This window comes from Chrysemys picta, chromosome 6 (genome assembly GCF_011386835.1).
Source record: "Chrysemys picta bellii isolate R12L10 chromosome 6, ASM1138683v2, whole genome shotgun sequence".
NCBI lineage: Eukaryota > Metazoa > Chordata > Testudines > Emydidae > Chrysemys > Chrysemys picta.
This window is the reverse complement of record NC_088796.1, coordinates 115,160,492-115,181,103: the sequence shown is the minus strand read 5'-3', so window position 1 is coordinate 115,181,103 and position 20,612 is coordinate 115,160,492. Positions and strand designations below refer to the sequence as shown.

At 44.1% G+C, this 20,612-nt stretch overlaps 1 long non-coding RNA gene across 1 annotated transcript in view; it reads left to right on the top strand.

The window, feature by feature from the left end:
• Window positions 1-862: 862 nt before the first annotated feature.
• Window positions 863-20,612, top strand: part of LOC135972503 (uncharacterized) — a 28,384-nt gene continuing 8,634 nt past the window's right edge. The window contains exons 1-3 of the long non-coding RNA XR_010588964.1: window positions 863-1,119; window positions 1,334-1,466; window positions 19,388-19,478. This is a non-coding gene — a long non-coding RNA (uncharacterized LOC135972503). The remainder of the gene's footprint in view (window positions 1,120-1,333; window positions 1,467-19,387; window positions 19,479-20,612) is intronic.

Here is a 20,612-nt window from a genome sequence, read left to right as displayed (position 1 = left end):
GCACAGCCCCTAGGGTTCTCACGGTGAAAAGAAGTGATTATTCTAGAGGGAACTCCCAAGAGCCTCTTGTTGAAATCCCACAACTAAATTGAAAGGCTTATCTGGGTGATTTCTCTGTCTCTGAAAATATCACTCCCTCTGTGGATAGTGCTAAATCACACCTGTCAGAGATGACTTAGCCCCAGAACTCATCCAAAATACGTTTGAGAAGCACAGTGTTGTTGTTTTTTTTCTTTCAAATTTTGGAATGGATAATATTGCACCAAGTGTCTCTCTGGGGTGGAAGCTCTGTAACCAGTCCATATCTGGCACATGATACCCCCTTTCTCCAATTTGATAGAGACGCATAGCCTTGGACTGTTAACAAAATATCCCCCACTCCACCCTACATACACCAACATTTCAAATGATGCAGATTGAAAACTGTGCTGATATATCAACTTACTCAGTATGTTTTTTCAGGACCCAAGTATAAGCATTTCCAGCTAGTGCACTTAAAATACTTTGCTTACCAAGGGGTGTTGCTTCCTTGATGCTGGATATGAGGAAGTGTGTTTTAAATGGGAAAGCAAAGGAAAAGATTGACAGTCCTTCATTTCTTTTCTCTGCAAATATTTGTATTCCTGAGACTCAGGGGTTTATCACAGACTAAAAGAATATTAAACTATGGATGGAATGTCAGTGTTCCTCTGATTGGGGGTGTGTGTGTGTGTGGAGAGGGTATATAGTCCTCCCTCTCACAAAGTTAATAGGAGCTAGAGAGATCAATTTAAAACACCTGCTTGCACTGGGAGGCTGGGTCAGGCTCAAATGAAGATGAAACACAGCTGGGAGGTGATCATAAAAAGAGGAAGCCCAAAGGTAAAAGAGATTGTAGGAAGAGAAAGGAACTCTCCAGTTGTTTTGTGTTTGTAATGGAATAGAGCAAAGGTCTAGAGAGAAGTAGCCATACAGTAAGCCCAGAGAGGGGCTGTAGGAAACATTTGAACAGAGACCAAATGAGAAAGAAATCAAGGAAGGAGTCTGAGGGAGCAGACCTTAGCTGCTCACCACAAGGTTCCTGGATGGGTACTCAGAGGAGAAGGAAAGCATGTGTTCCTCTACAAGTCACTGGGAAAGGTGATGTGGAAACACCCTTTGTAAAAGGAAAAAAAGTATTAATTGAGTTTGGAGATCTCTCTCTCTCTTTCTCTCTCCAGTGAGAAAGCCCTAGGAGGTGTTGCTCTATGTAACAGGGGGAGGACAGCCCTTCTGAGCCCAGGAATGACCCTGGGTAGGGTGAAGAGTTATGTTTGTTGTATTTTTAGTTTATTGGACTCCTTGTTTACCTTAGAAGTGGAGAGACTTTCAAATGACCTGGTTGCAGCATGACAGACCATGCCAGGGCCCGAGCAGCTATCCGCAGGAGGTGCTATGTGAGGAAAGAGCTGATCTGCTATGTCCAGCCATGAGGGGGTGCGTTAACAGTGAGTCAAACTTTCTATTATTAAGTGCAAAAGATAGGTGCCGCCTCTAGCAGATCTCATAAGGTGTATGGGACAGGTCACACTAGTCATGCTAGCCAAATAGTTCCCAGGTTAGGATTTCCTTTTTCTGTTAACAAAAATCCAAGGGAGTTCTATCAAAAAACAAGGTGGGAAAAAATTAACATTGTGTGGGTGAGCATTCAAAACTCAGAATAAGCCCAAAGCTAAGGTTGTGCACTTACCTCTTCACTTTTGCTTGTGTACCTTACAGTACAGTTTTCAATTATTAGCTTGTACCCTTCTACAACATACCACACAATTATTTCTACAATCTAAGCTATTTGTATGTAATATACCTTGGTGGTTTTTCTTTTTGGACTATATCTACACTAACTTCATTGACAAGACTTAAAAGGATCTCCTTCAGAGGTCCAGCATGCAAGGCAAACTAAAGGATCAGTACTTAAATCAAGAAGCATGTCCATGGGTTCTCTTTTCAACCAGCAGCACAGGTGTAGCTGAAGGGCTTAACTACAAAACTAACAGATACAAAATGTGGTCTATACATGACAGCCAATTATCACTATTATCTGTTTCATTTTTAAACATGGAGTATGTTGTATAATATGATTTACTGTGTACTTGCCATGTGAATTACTTTGGCTCTAGATGACTGAACTTGAATATACAGAGGGAGCAGAATCACTGACTCAGAAAGTGCCATTTTTATATAAGGTAAGCACTTTTCTGACAGTGGTCACAGTTTCAATAATAGCATGGAGCCTGGGTGAGTGAGCAATGGCTGTGGCCAATTTCCTCTGTAGTAATTTCCCCTGTTCTGTATGTAGGAGACAAAGCTTTGTTACAGTTTATTAGTCTCTGGCAACAGAATGAGAAAATAAGGTGACTGCGCTGAGACAAAGCATGACAATTTATAGCTGAATATGATGTGCTCAAATTGCTGCCCAATGCCTGGACTAACAAGACTGGGCACAATCTTTGCAATGAAAATAGAAAACTTGGAAATCTGAGGATTTCCCATTTTGAGCAATCTCTGGGATAGGGAGGGGAGGAAACGAAAACAGGCAAGTTTGAGGGTTTATGTTTGGGGGGGCTTTTTTTCTTTTTTTTTTTTTAAGTCCATTGAGAGGGAAAATTAGAATAATTGTAATTACAATCTTTTTTTTTCAAAATTTTGATTTTTGACTAAGCTTTGTTTTTAATATTGAAATGGGGAGGAGGGGAGATTTTCTATATGGAAACTGCTATAGTATCACAGTTTGCCAAAAAGCAAAATTTTTTGATTGGGGAAATAACTCAGAATTATATACCATTTCCCTCCCCACAAGACTTTATGAAAAAATATTGCTGTCATCCTGGGCAATACATGTAGGGTTCTAAAACACCAAAGGCTCCATAGTACTCCGTATCTATGTACTCAAGTTACTATTCGGTAACTTGGTGATATAATGCCAGTTACATGAGATCTTTTGGATAACGTTATCACTGGAGTGTAGTTCAAATCTACTATGCACCCAGCCTGCCTCAGTAACTTGTCTGGGAGTTCCACAAAGAAATCCTGCTTCCAGAAAATGGATTAGGAAAGGAAGCAGTCCATGGAGAATGGTTCAACTCTGACCCTATTCTTGCAGTTCAATCTATGCAGGCAGACCCTTGTCTGTGTAGATAGCCATTGATTTCATTAGGCTGGCACCTGAGCATACAGGTCTGATGGCCTGAATCCGATTATAGATTCGGGACCTAAAGGCTGGAGTGACTTTCTTGCTCTTAGTGACCTTTCTCATGGGAGTGGTGGGGAAGAACCAGAGGGTCTGTGAAGCTTTAGTTTTTTGGCCTCAACCTTAATTGCATGCCAAGTTTGTGCATCTGCGATGAGCCACCAGCAGGGCCGGCTCCAGGCACCAGCCAACCAAGCACGTGCTTGGGGCGGCCAATGTTGGAGTGGCAGGGGGCTCTCGTGGTGATTTTTTTTGGTTTGCCGGGGCAGCGCTCGAGGGTTGGTTTGTTTGTTTGTTTCAGCCGAGCAGCGCGGGGAGTGTTTCGGCGGCCCGGCCCAGCGTGGCGCTCGGGGGGGGGGGGGGGTTGGCAGGCCGGCCCGGCGCGGCGCTGGGAGGGGGGGGATTATGGCGGGGTGATGCTCTTCCTTTTTGCCTGGGGCGGCAAAAAAGTTGGAGCTGGCCCTGGTTTGCAGCCAGTCATCTGGAGCATGTACCGCTTGATTCAAAACTCACTAAAGTCAATGGGGGTTGTTTCTACTTTTCTTTAATGGCCTTTGGATCAGGCTTATAAAAAGCAAACCCACACACATTTCTACTTTTCCCTCCTCCTCCCTTCCCCCCTTTTAAACACTTGACCTTATAGAAAACATTTTAAATGGGAACTGCCACGATTTTATTAAAATATTAACAACTAAATACTACTTTAATTCCCAGCTCACAAATAGTGTTCTATGTTCAATAGTCCTTAAGCCTTCTCAGTTTGGGCAAGCTGTGTAACCATCCCAATGATCATTAATGCCTAATATGAATGACTGTCACATTATTGCATGGTATATTAAGATTGCCGATGAAATCCTTGCCCCACTGAAGTCAATTGCAAAACTTCCATGGGCTTCTGTGGAGCCAAGATTTTTCTCTTGCATATCTTTCCTTAATCTGTCAGTGCGCTGAAGCAGCTTCTGCAATCTGTAAGAACCTTCCACTAAAAAGGATAGCAGGATCAACATAGGAGTAGATTGACTGCCTACACCTCCAACTCTTCCCAGTGTTCTGCTGTGGAGGCAGTTGTCACAGAGTAGTGCTTAATGTCTTGCAGGTGACATGTATACTCTGATATACAGACCCCCTCTCTGAGCAGCACAACCGCACCAGTTCCACTGCCAATAGGGCTTTACATACAAAATGGGGATACACCTACCTCGGGGCTCTTGTCAACAGAATAACAGGCTCAGCTGAATGGATGGCAAAACTTCATGTGAACAAGATAGAAAAACAGATCATTTTCTGTTACCTAAAGGTTTATTTCCATTAAATTATGTGCAGCTAGAAAGAAACACTGCCATTTGTTGAATAAAGGGTGCTTATTATTCATATGAAAATGTGGCAATTAGCAGGACTCAGCCTTGTCCACTTTTCCATGGGCTTGGGACTTACTAAGTAGCTTTACTAGTATCTTATAAATGTTTATGCCAAAGGATTTGCAAGTAATAGAATGGTCATACAATCTGCACAAGTTCTTGTTTTTTCTTCTAGTTGTTCTGATTGAAAGAGTCTAATCAAAATCCCAGTATGCAGAACTCTGATCCAAACTTATTTACCGAAAAGACGGGAGATGTAAAACTGACATTCAGGTCCTACAAGAAAAAAGGATGTTAATAACAAGTGTCACTCAAACACATGTTTTTGTAGTGGTCAAACTAATTAAGACAGCAATTTAATTTGTTTGTTTGCTCTGATGGACACGCAGAATATTAAGAAAAGGGGTAATTCTGTGACCCCTTAAATTGTTTCATCTTGGAAAAGTTAAAAATAAGTCTCTGGTCATTTGCCTTCCTACTAGTATTTTCACGTTACTTTGAATCGAGTTAGAAAAGTTTAAAAACTATCTTTGAAGTATATGGCTGGCTTACCTAGTGTTTACCATTTATTCTTCCAGTAATCTGCAGGAACAGTAACCTCTTTTCTGATGCCCATAAGTAGACCCGGGTGATTCTCTCTCCTCCCCACCCCCTATGAACAGTAAATTTGGCAAAAAATGCTTTTTGGGGGCACCAACAATATTTGTGAATTTGGTTAATAATTTCTTCAAAAATAAAAATGAAGAAACCATTGGAGATGTTAAAATGCTTTCTTTGGACTTTTCTGAAACCAACTGTTTCAACATATTTTGTTCTGAAACACTTTTAGAAACAGTGATTCAAAATGCTCTGCTCAACCTGAATGAAACTCTTTCAGGGTCTATTTTTTCTGGCAAGTGAGTGAGTAGGGCAGATATTTGTTTTGGTTCAAAACAAACTGAGTTTTTCTAGTGGCTTTTTTTTTTTCATTCCCGGTCACTGAACCAAACAATCAATTATTGACTCAGCTATACTCAAACCTGGTGAAAACTTTCCAGCTTTGGACTCTGCCCAAAGATTTTTTTTTTTTAAATATTAGTAGAAACCATTTAGCCATTTCTGAAAATCTGTAGAGTGAGGAGAAAAATCTTGTAACTGTCACCCACACTGCACCCCAACACACACACACATACACAGCCTCTCTAAAAAAAAATCTCTAGAATTCAAGAGGCTGGAATAGAAAGCTGAAAACTATTTTAGAAATATGGAAGGGCCTTTTGACATTACAATGAAATTTGGTTTTGACCAAACAACCGTAAGGTGGCACATGCAAGCTTACTATGCTCCTGTCCTGATTTCTGAGTCTTTTAACCATGCAGCCTTAGGTCAAGAGTTGATCACCCTTACCTGCATTGTGTGATATCAGTGGATGTCTTGCCTTTGACTTCTGTGGAGCCAGGGTTCCACCTGTTGTGTAGTACTTCACTCTACCTTTAGTCTTACATATTTCAATGGGTCTATTCATGCAGCAAAGTGCTATTCACTACAAAGGTGGAAGAACTTAGACTTTACTATCTTCTTCACATGGGACCACTAATGTTACAAAGGGGTAAACCACTTGCCAATGATATTTTTGTATGTAATTCAGAGACAATGTCATGGGCACACTCATGCACGTTCTCTGCTTTTCTGTCCCCTCCTTTCCAAGAGCTTTGCCCCCTACCCCCAGTAGATTAAAGAGTCTCTACTGTCCGAAATCTCTTCCCCTTACTTGTAGACCGTTATCAAGTCACCAGTCCAAGACAGGAGTTCCGGGCACTTTCTCTAACAGATAATGCTTCCTGTCTAAGCAGAAGCTTTTAAGCATCAGCTTTTTTTCTTATTACTCCTACCTGTTTTTCCCACATTACCCCTTTTACAGTCAAGGAGATTGATCTCTTCATTATGATGATTTTGTGATTGCTCATAATGAGAATAGCAGAAGCTAAAAGCACTTGACAAATTGTTAGTGTTTTAGTAGTATATTAGTCTACCTTCCCCTTTCAATAAATAACAAATCAAAGCCAGTTAGTTGATATTGAGATGTTGGAATTTGGTCAGCTTGATGTGCAATGCTGTCCTATAGATGGTACTGCAGGAAGTTAATCACTCCAATAGTTTGGGGACTATTGATTCTAAGGAATGATTTCCTTTCTCTTCACTGGTATCTACTGGAAAGATGTAGGACTGGAATATCTGGGTACAGTGATTCATTACTAAATGCCTTTGAAGACATAGCAGGAAGATCAGCTAGGGAAAAAATTCAAGTAGCCATCTCTTCATTTGTATGAGATCCTAAATCTACTTGAATTGTGTGTCTAATGTATACAGTTCTAGTGAGTTTAGGGAATAAGCTCTCTAGGCCAGGAAACCTTGGGGTTTGTGTGTGTGTGTGTGTGTGTGTGTGTATATATATAAATCTCTTATGCTACAGTAAATCTTTGTACATCTGTGATGCAGTATCAATAACAAAATCATCATATTGCTTGTATAGGTTCTTGTGACCTTTTGATCACACTTGTTCTCAATTGAGCAGTTGAATGCAAATGTTTGTAAGAACACAAACAAGAAAACTCCTATCAATGGAAGGGCTGTGTCATTTTTATTTGTCTGCAAAGCATTATGGAAAACCTGTGTAAATAATGATAGTTAACACATGAAACCATTTTAACCATTCTATTTTTCCTCCCAGAGGCAAATCTGCTCTTCAAAATTGAAAATGACAAATAGACTGGAAATGGCCTAAATAAATGCCATGGGTTTGAGGGGGCTTTTTTTAGAAACCCAGATCCAGCTTGCTAATCTAAAACATTGTAAGCCAACAGAATACACACATGATTTGGTGGACTCTAAATCTTACTAGAGAATGGAAAAATTATGGACCAGATTCTCCGCTGTTGCACACTAGCTTTATTGATACCAATGATTAGGCACACCAGTCTTCAGTAATTGAAGATCTTGTCCTCTACATTTAGGTCAGAATAGTATTTCCTAAAATACTTCCTTTAAGAGCAAGATATGCTCTTTTACTGCTTTGGGATGAATTTTTTGGTACAGAATTTTCCACTTCTTTCTAAAACCCAGTGACATTCTCTCCCTAATGCCTACCAGTCTCATAATAAGATTATGTACATTTTGCCACATACAGTAGCTTGTGGGCACTGTACCCAATGTAGCATATTCGCATTTTAACTTCAAATGCAATATCCATAGAATTTACTTTCCAAAGAAGTTGGTTGGAACATTCGTTTCCTCTGATCTGATAGTCTCCTTTCCTAGTAAATGTTACAATCATAAAATAGATTCAGATCATTTTTTTTCTTAATCCCCAACAAGGTTTGGATGATTTATATAGAGGGTTTTTCCCTTCAAAAGTTGAAAACTCAACTGCAGGTTAACTTGCCATGCCAGGGAGACAGCTCCCAAATAGTTCAAATTAACTTTTAGTGGTTACATACTTGATCCAAACATTTAGCTTTTCCATTATTCCTTTGTAAGTATATTTGTACTGTTTTATCCTCAGGATCTTCCTAGGTGTCAGCAACTTTCTGAACTATTTCCATTTCAGACTCTCTTCATCCTTTTTTTATTATTGAACTTAGACATCATAAGAATTCATTTTGAGTAGCCAGATCCTTATTTCCAATGAAGGAAAAAATACAACTACCAGAACTGCCTACTATCAGTCATATGCAAAAATAAAGACCTCTGGGCCAGGTTCTGCTACCCTTGCTCACCATGAGTAGTCCAAATGAAATAAATGAAACTCCTTGGAGTAATGTACTCCCCAACATGAATAAGAATGGTAGTGTGTGCGCACCCCCCCCCCTTTTTTTGGCACTTGCTTGCCTTGTCCTGTAAAAACACGGGTAAATGACTTTTAACGTGATGTAGGTGTGAAATTTTTGAATGCTTTGTTCTGTATATTTGACTTTTGTAAAGGATATTTACTGTATGAATGTTGGTTTAGTTTAATAACGGGAACAGTTGCTGGGGAAACAAACAGGAAGGCAACACACAAACCTGAGAGAAGACCTCCTTCAACAAACACTCAAGGGCAAGGAGGTTGTTGCAAAAACACTTGAAAGAGCAGGTCCAAGCATATGAGCTGAAAGAAGGAAAGTTTTGGTGGATTCAGATGGAGTCACACAGGACATAGGTGAGATTTAAGGGGAAGAGACTGAGACCCAGGCATGAGAGACAGGACTCTAGGTAAGCTATGCATGTAGACCTCCTGTTGTCTTTTATCACCAGAGCAAAGGAGTTTTAAGATGAAACAATTCTTTAGTTTAAGAAGGCCGGTTTTGGTCACTGTAATTCACTGGTCATAAGCACCCAATGGGAAGAACTGCAACTCTCAAACCCTATCAGATCTACTGGGTAAGCATGATTGAGCCACAGGGTACTGTAGTCCAAGACTGAATCTAAGAGTGCAAGAATCATGGCATTCCTCTTTAAGGAAGGTAAAGGAATGGGGTGTGAAATCTGGGGGTGGGGAGAGATGGTCACAAGAGAAGGGGTCAGAGGTGCAGGTAACCCTGTAACCATAACAGTAGGTTTCAGAGTTGCCATGTTCATTTGACTTTTTCACCATACATAAATTGACAGAACAAGAGGCACTTAGCAACAATGTATTCTTAAAGGCCAAGAAAACAGTCTGAGGAAAAACTATATATCTGGCTAATACAATGACGAAGACTGGAGCTGAACCAGATGGCCCCATTAGTCAGTTCACAAAAAAGCATAGGTCTCACCTTTAGTGAGTTTAGAAGACAACACTGTGCTGATGGCTGCAGGTTAATTGAGTTTATATCTAGTGCGTGAGCTTCATAACTCACGTGGATAGAACTGAGTGGGAGACATGCAAAAGCTGTGAATTTCCAAAGCAAGTTCTACTGTTCTTTTCATTTTTATGTTGTATCTTGCCCCAAGCTCCTTTGGTAAGGTTGTGTGGAGCACTTAAAAATACATAATAGTATCTTTAGTGGTTAGAAATAATTTGCAGTGATACATTTCAATATTACAACTTTTAAACTAAACAAGCTAAAAGATGTTTTGTTTTATTTGTGCCACCACAAAGTAGCAAATCATATGAAAGGTTCTGTCTCATTCCTTAGAGAAGCACTCGCATTCCTCTGGAACGTTGTATGTATACACTACGAAATTAGGTCGAATCTATAGAAGCCGGTTTTATAGAAATCGGTTGTATACAGCCGATTGTGTATGTCCCCACATAAAATGCTCTAAGTGCATTAAGTCGGCGGTCCGCGTCCACAGTACTTAGGCTAGCGTCGACTTCTGGAGCATTGCACTATGGGTAGCTATCCCACAGTTCCCGCACTCTCCGCTGCCCATTGGAATTCTGGGTTGAGATACCAATGCCTGAATGACGCAAAACAGCGTCGCAGGGGGTTCTGGGTACATGTTGTCAGGCACCTCCCCCTCCGTCAGAGCAATGGCAGACAATCGATTCGCGCCTTTTTACCTGGGTTACCTGTGCAGACAACATACCATGCCAAGCATGGAGCCCGCTCAGCTCAGCTCACCATCACCATATGTCATCTGGGTGCCGGCAGACGTGGTACTGCATTGCTACACAGCAGCAGCCCCTTGCCTTTTGGTAGAAGAATGGTGTATTACGACTGGTATCCGTCGTCGTCGTACTGCAGTGGCTGAAACTCTGTATGTCTCCCAGTCGCTGCCTTCCCAATGACGATGATGACTATGAGTTGTAGTATGCTATTTTCTGCCAAGCACCCAGAAGATGCCGAGGGCTATCAGTCATGCTGCACCGTCGTCTGCCAGCTTAAGATGTAAAAAATAGATTTGTTCTGTATTCATTTGCTTCCCTCTCCCTCCGTGAAATCAACAGCCTGCTAAACCCAGGGTTTTGAGTTCAATCTTTGGGTGGGTGGGGGGGCATTCTGTGTGACAGTTGTTTGTGTGTCTCCCTGATGCACAGCCACCTTCATTGATTTTAATTCCCTGTACTTGTATGCCATGTCGTCTCTCGCCCCTCCCTCCCTCTGTCAGATACTAGTTTCGCATCTTTTTTCAGACCAGACGCCATAGCACTGGGATCATGGAGCCTGCTCAGATCACCGCGGCAATTATGAGCACTATGAACACCATGCGCATTGTTCTGGAGTATACGCAGAGCCAGGACGTGCCAAAGCAAACCCAGGACCAGCCGAGGATGCGATTGCAGCGCGGCGACGAGAGTGATGAGGAAATTGACATGGACATAGACCTCTCACAAGGCACAGGCCCCAGCAATGTGCAAATCATGGTGTTACTGGGGCAGGTTCATGCGATGGAAAGCCGATTCTGGGCCTGGGAAACAAGCACAGACTGTTGGGACCGCATCGTGTTGCAGGTGTGGGACGATTCCCAGTGGCTGCGAAACTTTCGCATGCGTAAGGGCACTTTCATGGAACTTTGACTTGCTTTCCCCTGCCCTGAAGCGCCAGAATAGCAGGATGAGAGCAGCCCTCACAGTTGAGAAGCGAGTGGCGATAGCCCTGTGGAAGCTTGCAACACCAGACAGCTACCGGTCAGTCGGAAATCAATTTGGAGTGGGCAAATCTACTGTGGGGGCTGCTGTGATCCAAGTTGCCAGGGCAATCAAAGACCTGCTGATATCAAGGGTAGTGACTCTGGGAAACGTGCAGGCCATAGTGGATGGCTTTGCTGCAATGGGATTTCCAAACTGTGGTGGGGCGATAGACAGAATCCATATCCCTATCTTGTCACCAGAGCACCAAACCACCGAGTACATAAACCACAAGGGGTACTTTTCAATGCTGCTGCAAGCCCTGGTGGATCATAAGGGACGTTTCACCAACATCAACGTGGGATGGCCGGGAAAGGTATATGATGCTTGCGTCTTCAGGCACTCTGGTCTGTTTCGAAAGCTGGAGGAAGGGACTTTCTTCCCGGACCAGAAAATAACCGTTGGGGATGTTGAAATGCTTAATGTGATCCTTGGGGACCCAGCCTACCCCTTAATGCCATGGCTCATGAAGCCGTACACAGGCAGCCTGGACAGTAGTCAGGACCTGTTCAACTGCAGGCTGAGCAAGTGCCGAATGGTGGTGGAATGTGCATTTAGACGTTTAAAAACGCGCTGGCGCAGCTTACTGACTCGCTCAGACCTCAGCGAAAAGAATATCCCCATTGTTATTGCAGCTTGCTGTGCGATCCACAATATCTGTGAGAGTAAGGGGGAGACATTTATGGCGGGGTGGGAGGTTGAGGCACATTGCCTGGCCGCTGATTACGTGAAGCCAGACACCAGGGCGGTTAGAAGAGCACAGCAGGGCACGGTGCACATCAGAGAAGCTTTGAAAACGAGTTTTGTGACTGGCCAGGCTACGGTGTGAAACTTCTGTTTGTTTCCCCTTGATGAACCCTCCGCCCCCCCTCCCCCACCCGGTTCACTCTACTTCCCTGTAAACCAACCACCCCACCCACCCCTCCCCACTTCGAGCACCGCTTGCAGAGGCAATAAAGTCATTGTTGCTTCACATTCATGCATTCTTTATTAATTCATCACACAACTAGGGGGATAATTGCCAAAGTAGCCCGGGATGGGTGGGGGAGGAGGGAAGGAAAAGGACACACTGCAGTTTAAAACTTTAACTCTTATTGAAGGCCAGCTTTCTGAGGCTTGGGCAATCATCTGGGGTGGAGTGACTGGGTGTCCGGAAGCCCCCCCCCACCATGTTCTTGGGCGTCTGGGTGAGGAGGCAATGGGACTTGGGGAGGAGGGCTGTTGGTTACACAGGGGCTGTAGCGGCGGTCTCTGCTCCTGCTGCCTTTCCTGCAGCTCAACCATACGCTCGAGCATATCAGTTTGATGCTCCAGCAGCCGGAGCATCGACTCTTGCCTTCTGTCTGCAAGCTGACGCCACCTATCATCTTCAGCCCGCCATTTGCTCTGTTCATCCCGTGATTCAGCCCGCCACCTCTCCTCTCGTTCATATTGTGCTTTTTCTGTAGTCTGACATTGACTGCCTCCACGCATTCTGCTGTGCTCTGTCAGCGTGGGAGGACATCTAGAGCTCTGAGAACATATCATATCGAGTCCGCCGTTTTCTCCTTCTAATCTTCACTAGCCTCTGTGAAGGAGAAACATCTGGTGGAGGAGAAGGGAGAGGTGGTTAAAAAAGACACATTTTAGAGAACAATGGGTAAACTTTCACGTTAAATTTTGCTGTTCACATTACACAGCACGTGCTTTCGTTACAAGGTCGCATTTTTCTTCTTATATTGAGGGCCTGCCGGTTTGGTGTGAGAGATCACTCACGCAGTGCCAGGCAACAGATTTCGGCTTGCAGGTAGCCATGGTAAGCCACAGTCTTTTGGCTTTTTTAACCTTTTTAACATGTGAGAATGGTTTCAAACAGTAGCGCTCTCATTTCCCATACCAAGCACCCGTTGGGTTGGTCATTTAAAATGGGTTTGCAATGTAAAAGGAGGGGCTGCAGTTTCCGGGTTAACATGCAGCACAAACCCAACTAACCCCTCCCACCCCCCCACACCCAATTCTCGGGGATGATCACTTCACCCCTCCCCCCCACACCCAATTCTCGGGGATGATCACTTCACCCCTTCCCCCCCCCCACCGTGTGGCTAACAGCGGGGAACACTTCTGTTCAGCAGAGCAGGACCAGGCACCTCTGAATGTCCCCTTAATAAAATCGCCCCATTTCAACCAGGTGACCGTGAATGATATCACTCTCCTGAGGATAACAAGGAGCGATAAGGAATGGATGTTGTCTGCATGCCAGCAAACACTGGGACCATACGCTGCCATGCTTTGTTATGCAATGATTCCAGACTACGTGCTACTGGCCTGGCGTGGTAAAGTGTCCTACCATGGCGGACGGGATAAGGCAGCCCTCCCCAGAAACCTTTTGCAAAGGCTTTGGGAGTACATGAAGGAGAGCTTTCTGGAGATGTCCCTGGAGGATTTCCGCTCCATCCCCATACACGTTAACAGACTCTTCCAGTAGCTGTACTGGCCGCGATTGCCAGGGCAAATTAATCATTAAACACGCTTGCTTTTAAACCATGTGTAATATTTACAAAGGTACACTCACCAGAGGTCCCCTGTGTGCCCTCAGGGTCTGGGAGCACACCTTGGGTGAGTTCAGGGGTTACTGGTTCCAGGTCCAGGGTGATAAACATATCCTGGCTGTTGGGGAAACTGGTTTCTCTGCTTCCTTGCTGCTGTGAGCTATCTACATTATCTTCATCCTCATCTTCCTCGTACCCCAAACCCAGTTCCCTGTGTGTTTCTCCACTGAAAGAGTCAAAGCACACGGTTGGGGTAGTGGTGGCTGCACCCCCTAGCATGGCATGCAGCTCTGCGTAGAAGCGGCATGTTTGCGGCTCTGCCCCAGACCTTCCGTTTGCCTCTCTGGCTTTGTGCTAGGCTTGCCTTAGCTCCTTAATTTTCATGCGGCACTGCTGTGCGTCCCTGTTATGGTCTCTGTCCTTCATAGCCTTGGAGACCTTTTCTAATATTTTGCCATTTCGTTTACTGCTACGGAGTTCAGCTAGCACTGATTCATCTCCCCATATGGTGAGCAGATCCCGTACCTCCCGTTCAGTCCATGCTGGAGCTCTTTTGCGATCCTGGGACTCCATCACGGTTACCTGTGCTGATGAGCTCTGCGTGGTCACCTGTGCTTTCCACGCTGGGCAAACAGGAAATGAAATTCAAACATTCACGGGGCTTTTCCTATCTACCTGGTCAGTGCATCTAAGTTGAGAGTGCTGTCCAGAGCGGTCACAATGAAGCACTGTGGGATAGCTCCCGGAGGCCAATAACGTCAAATTCCGTTCACACTACCCCAATTTCGACCCGTTAAGGCCGATTTTATCTCTAATCCCCTCGTCGGAGGTGGAGTAAAGAAACCGGTTTAAAGGGCCCTTTAAGTCGAAAAGAGGGACTTAGCCGTGTGAACGTGTCCAGGCTTAATTCGATTTAACGCTGCTAAATTCGACCTAAACTCGTAGTGTAGACCAGGCCTGAGTGAAAATCTTTCACGTGTGAAAATAGTCAACATTAGAAAAACAACAGTTCAGCTTTCTTTTGGCTTTATCATTTTAATGTGTCCTCTGAAGGATGTTGACCTGGGAGGACAATGGATATAGGTCCTTTTTTTTTTTTTTTTTTTTTTTTTTGCCTCCAAATATAAAGAATATGCATATTAAACTGTTAGAAAAGGCTGAGCTGTTTAAAGGTCAGGCTAAGTAAGACTCAATTTGAGCATAAGAGATCCTGGTGACAGGACATTAGATGCTAGGGCTATGCACGGAGATGCAGAATTAAGAGTTGTTTCTGCTGACTCATTCTGACAGACGCACCAGATGGCTCCTTTGAACACCACCCAAAACAATGTAAAAGCTTGAAATACTCCTATCTAAGACAGAAGGAATGGGGTAGGGGGCTAGAAAGACCACTGGGAGAATGCAGTGCCAAATGCAGGAGGAAGCTCTTCACGTGTGTTTGAAGCATTCGGTTTTTGTAATTTTAAACTATGGGCAGGGTGTTCAGCGTTTGCGTACTTTTAGTTTTTTTAGATTTAGTCTAAATATAAAAGCAAACCTCAGGAAAGGGAAAGTTGGGACAATATCCTGTCTGGTTGACCTTTGATAAAAATAGACTGGAATGCCCCTACTTAGTCCCCTTGCTAAAGGTTAATGAACAGGAGTTCTGAACTGACACAGACAAAGGGCTGGTCTACATGGGGGGTGGGGGGGTTGATGTAAGATATGCAACTTCAGCTACGGGAATAGCATAGCTGAAGTCGACTTATCTTATTTCGACTTACCTCGGGTCCTCGCGGTGCGGGATTCACGGCCGCAGCTCCCCCGTCGACTCCACTACCGCCGCTCGCCCTGGTGGAGTTTGGGAATCGACCGGAGCGCGTTTGGGGATCGATATATCATGTCTAGACGAGACGCGATATATCAATCCCTGATAGATCGATTATTACCCGCTGATTTGGGGGGTAGTCTGGACGTACCCAAAGTTTTTCTCTCTCTCTCTCTGTCTTTTAGTTTCCCTATTCACGATTTCACAACTAAAGGTTGATACACTTCTAAAATAGCTCTATTTATCCCTTCTTTTTAAATATCAGTCTGGTTCTTCAGCTAACTCAATTTTTTTTAAGTAAAGTGGTGTTTAGTATCAGTTCTTTATTTTCCTTTTCTTTGCATTGATAATGTTGGTAACATTTTAGACGTTTTGGTAAATGTGCAGCTGTAATACGTATTGAACATAGTGAGCCAAGTTCTGCTTTTTATTTTAACTCCTCCAACTCTATTGAAGTGAATTGCGTGGTACATGTATCCTAATGCAGGATTTGGCCATAACCTGTGTAATGTGAAACAGATACAGTCCATTAGGCTATGTATGTTCTTATGTATCTGGTAGAATCAAAACGTGCTGCTGTAAAAGGTATAGAGCATATGCAGGGTTGCCAATTTTGGTTGGACTTATTCCTGGAGGTTTCATCATGATACTCTTCAAAGATTAATTCCTGAAGACTGCAGGGCAATCCTGGAGGGTTGGCAACCCTATAGCTTCAATACAGGATGAGTCATAGCTTCAGCTACTTAGTGACAGTATTTTTCCCTTCCTACTCATATCACCTCTGTTAGCTGAGTTTGAGCCAGTTACTTTTCATCTAGGTGACTTCCTTTTTCTCCCTAAGATTGTGGATTCAGCTCCTATGCTTTGTTTGGTTTTTTTTCCCCCCTTAATAGGGAGCTCTGTCTCCAAAGAGTGATTTCAGCACAACACAGTTCTCTGAGACTGTAGCATTAATAGTGGCCATGGTGCTGAAGTGATTAAGATCAAAGCATTTGAAAGATGGTAAGCTGTGCAGATTTCAGCATGTGAATTTGGACTACATCTATTCTGTTCAAGCTTGAGGGAACCCATTTAGGACCAGTTTTTAAAGTGCTTAGCACCCACAATTAGAGCTAGATTCGCCGCCCTCAGAAACTTTTTTTTTTTTAGGTTCCCATTTAGGCACCTAAATAAAGGCCAGATTTTCAACATCCAGCAGTCCCCATTGAAGACAGCCAGATTTTTCAAAAAATATCAGACCCCACCACAATAAATCTTTTTTTTTTTTTTTTTTTTTTTTTTAATCTGGCCACTTCTCAGTGGGAGCTGAATTTTAAAATTCTGGCTCCAATTGTAGGTGGTAAGCTCTTGTAAAATTCTGCCCCTTGCACCCAGATTCTCAAAGGTCTTTAGGTTTTCGGAGTTAGACACCTAAAGACCTTTCAGGATCTGAGTGCACACGGTTTAAAGAAAGATAACATGTGCATGCTCAAAATATTCAATGATAAAAAAATTAAAAATATGAGCTAAGGCAGAGAGCAGTCACAGTAAGATGTTTTTGACATACAACATCAGGGGTCGGCAACCTACGGCACGCGTGCCAAACACGGCACACGAGCCGATTTTGAGTGGCACGCTGCCTGCACAGTGACAGGAGGAGGAGGGCCGGAGGGGCCGGAAAGCGCCACGCTGGGGGAAGAAGCGGGGGAGGGGGGAAGCTTGGCTGCTGCAGGACCAAGCTTCTGCCTCCTGCCCCAACAGGGGAGAGCAGTGTGTGTGGGGGGTCCCAGCTGGTGATGGCCCATGCGAGGGGGAGGGGGAAGAGTGGCAGCGTGCACACATCTCCGTAGAGCAGGCAGAGAGAGGTAGGGATGGGCCTGGGGGAAGAGGGTGGAACAGGGCATATCCCTCTCACCCCCATGAGCCAAGCACCCCAGCCTTTTGCCCTGTAGCCCCCCAGCCCTCTGCCGTGACCTCGAGTTGCCCCCAACACCCAGCCCTCTGCCCTGACCTCCCCGCCACCCCCAGCCTTTTGCCCTGCACCTCCACACATCCCCCAGCCCTCTGCCCTGACCTCGAGTTGCCCCAAACACCCAGCCTTCAGCCCTGCACCCCCACACCCCCCATCCCTCTGCCCTGACCTCCCCCAACACCCAGCCTTCTGCCCTGCACCTCCACACACCCCCCAGCCCTCTACCCTGACCTCCCCCCCAACACCCAGCCTTCTGCCCTGCACCCCTGCACCCCCCCACACCCCTAGCCCTCTGCCCTGACCTCCCCCCCAACACCTAGCCCTCCGCCCTGCACCTCTCCACCTCAACACCCAGCCTTCTGCCCTGCACCTCCACACACACCCCAGTCCTCTGCCCTGACCTCGAGTCGCTCCGCTCAGCCCGCTGCAGGCCTAGGTGAACAGGACCCCAGGCTGGAAGCAGGCTGAGCAGGCTGGTGGTGTAAGATCAGCTTTTTAATTTAATTTTAAATGAAGCTTCTTAAACATTTTGAAAACCTTGTTTACTTTACATACAACAATAGTTTAGTTATATAATATAGACTTATAGAGAGAGACCTTCTAAAAAACGTTAACATGTATTACCGGCATGCGAAACCTTAAATTAAAGTGAATAAATGAAGACTCGGCACACCACTTCTGAAAGGTTGCCTACCCCTGTACTACATGTTTAGGAACAGGTTAACATTCAAAGAACCTGGTTAAAGGCTCTGGTTTGCCAGCTGAGGGACCCCATCTCCACTGAGTAGGCTAGAAGGGGAGATGACATTTCTAATTACATATCCTCTTTTTGGTGATTCTCTTGTGTATGTACTTGATATGAAAGCCTTTGCATTTCAAGAACCAGCCATACTTTACTTAACTACAATTCTATGGGAAGAGCAGTCACATTTTTCTGATGGTGTGCAATATTGAATCTAGTTGCTAACAAAAGAAAAAGCAATTTGTGGTTCTGTTTTAAAATGCCAATCCTCCACTAGAGCATTAAGATAACAGGTTCATGGGATCTCCCTGAAGCTGACATTTTGTCATAAGATTAATCTCTTTAATAATTTCCTCCCACAACTGCCTAATTCCTGGATACAACCACCACATTTTTAACACATTATTTTTTTTACAAAAATACTTCAAAAATCCTAGCAAGCTAGATGGTTCTCAGATGCTGTTTTTAATAAAATGCTGGTGGGCAGAGGGAGAGGAGATGCACAAATTAAGTCATCACTTAAACAGGAAAAGCTGAAGTCCAGTGCATCCACTAAAGCTTGGACTGCTTCAGGCATGACTGTATACTATTGCTGGATCAACTAACTGGATTAATCAAGGGAAAGTAGTTGGGTAAAATATATATGCAGCTGCAATAAGGAAACCAGTCACAGGAGGTGGCGTATGCAAGTAGGCTCAGATGTAAAATAGACTTTATGGGGAAGGATGTAAGGAGGCTCTTTCCAGTTTCCATGTGGGTGGAGAGTCATGGGAGGGCAACACAAAGACTGCCAGAAGCATAGTTCCTTCCTCCCAAATGCGCAATTCTTTTCCAAAATGCTGCATATGCCTCCCCTCCCCCCCCCCCCGCCCCCCCACGCCACCAAGAAATAACAGCTCCCCTATTCTGAGACAAGGTGGTATGAGAGAATCAGCTCTTCCCAAAACAAGAGGTCCTCAGCCAAACAGAATCCCCCTTTGTAAAATACTAAGACTTCTCCCACTAAATAAGCTTCCTAACAATTTCATAGGCTATTGCCCACAAAGAGCAGCTTTCTCTTCCATCAGCCATCTACCTGTCCCCATCGGACTCTACTCCCCATCTGCATCTCAGTAAATAGCTATCACCTTCTGAACTGCAGTAGTGGTTGCCCCAAGCTTCCAGAGGTTAATCTTCATAAGAATAGGACTTAATCTTTGCTTTTTGTTTCCTCTTTTTATGACAGTTAAGGTATAAATATGGAGAAAGAATAAGGATGAACGCTTTACAGATCATTAACAAGTTCATCTTCCCATCACCACTGTGAGGTACTGTGGGTAAGTTACTATTCTCTTACAGATGAGTAATGAGTTGCATACAATGAGGTTAATGCATTCATTTTCAAAAGTGGCTATGAATCTTCAGTGACTCAATCTTTGGGTGCTCCGGTTGAAAGACCTCTAGAGCTTGCTTTTTTTCCTTTCTTTCTTTTTACAAGTGCTGATCACAACTCTAGCTGTCAAAAGTGGATGCTCAGCATCTCTGTAAATCAGGCCCTAGGTGGTTCAAATTCAGAATCTGAAGCATCCAAGCTTTAGTGGACACTCTTGACCATTTAGGCCTCAGTGATTTGACACTGACCTGCTGTGTGGTCTTGGGTAAAAGTCTGGTTTAGAATTCAGGAGTGCCGGGTTTTCATTCCCTTGACCTTACTGGTAGATCAGAGCCATGCTGTTTTGTGTGTGTGTTTTTTGAGAGACTATTTTTCTTGGATAAGTGGAAGAACACCTAGATAATGACATGCTTTATGTCACAGTGTATAAATAGTTGAGGTGGAGAGCCTAACAGTAGCTCTTCAGCTGTTGCAGAGCTAACAAAGTAATACCACTGGCCTTTGGTGATTTGTGACATTCATTGCATTTCAATTACCCCATAACCCACATTTCCTACTGGAATGTTCCATCTGTATGTGAAAAGGTATTTGTCAACTGTGCCCAGATCAGCCCTGAGATAACTTCAGAGCTGCAGCTGGCTAGATGAATAGTAGATATTAGAACATCACTGCAAAGACACTTTATGGGGCAACTTTTCAGCTCTCTGTGTGTGTGTGGGAGGGGGGGTGGGGAGGAGAGAATAATGTATTTAATTCCCATGCACCATGCTTTGTGTTCACTCCTATGGAATAACTTTTTACACTTGGACACTCAATTTCCAAAATATGGATGGAACCAACACCTCAGTCTTGCATATTGCAACTGCTGTTGGAAACTGGGAAAGGAAGTGCTATTATTTCAGTTTAAACAGAGGTAGAGGGCCAGGACCTCTTCCCCACCCTGACTGCTTTGTGCCCACTCTGGTGGTAGAAAGCAGCCACAAAGCCAACTTCATAGGTCCTCAGATAGGAGAATCCCCTAGTGATGTAGAGCTCCTGTAACTGGTAGCATGGCTAAGGGGCAGAGTGGGGTCTGGGT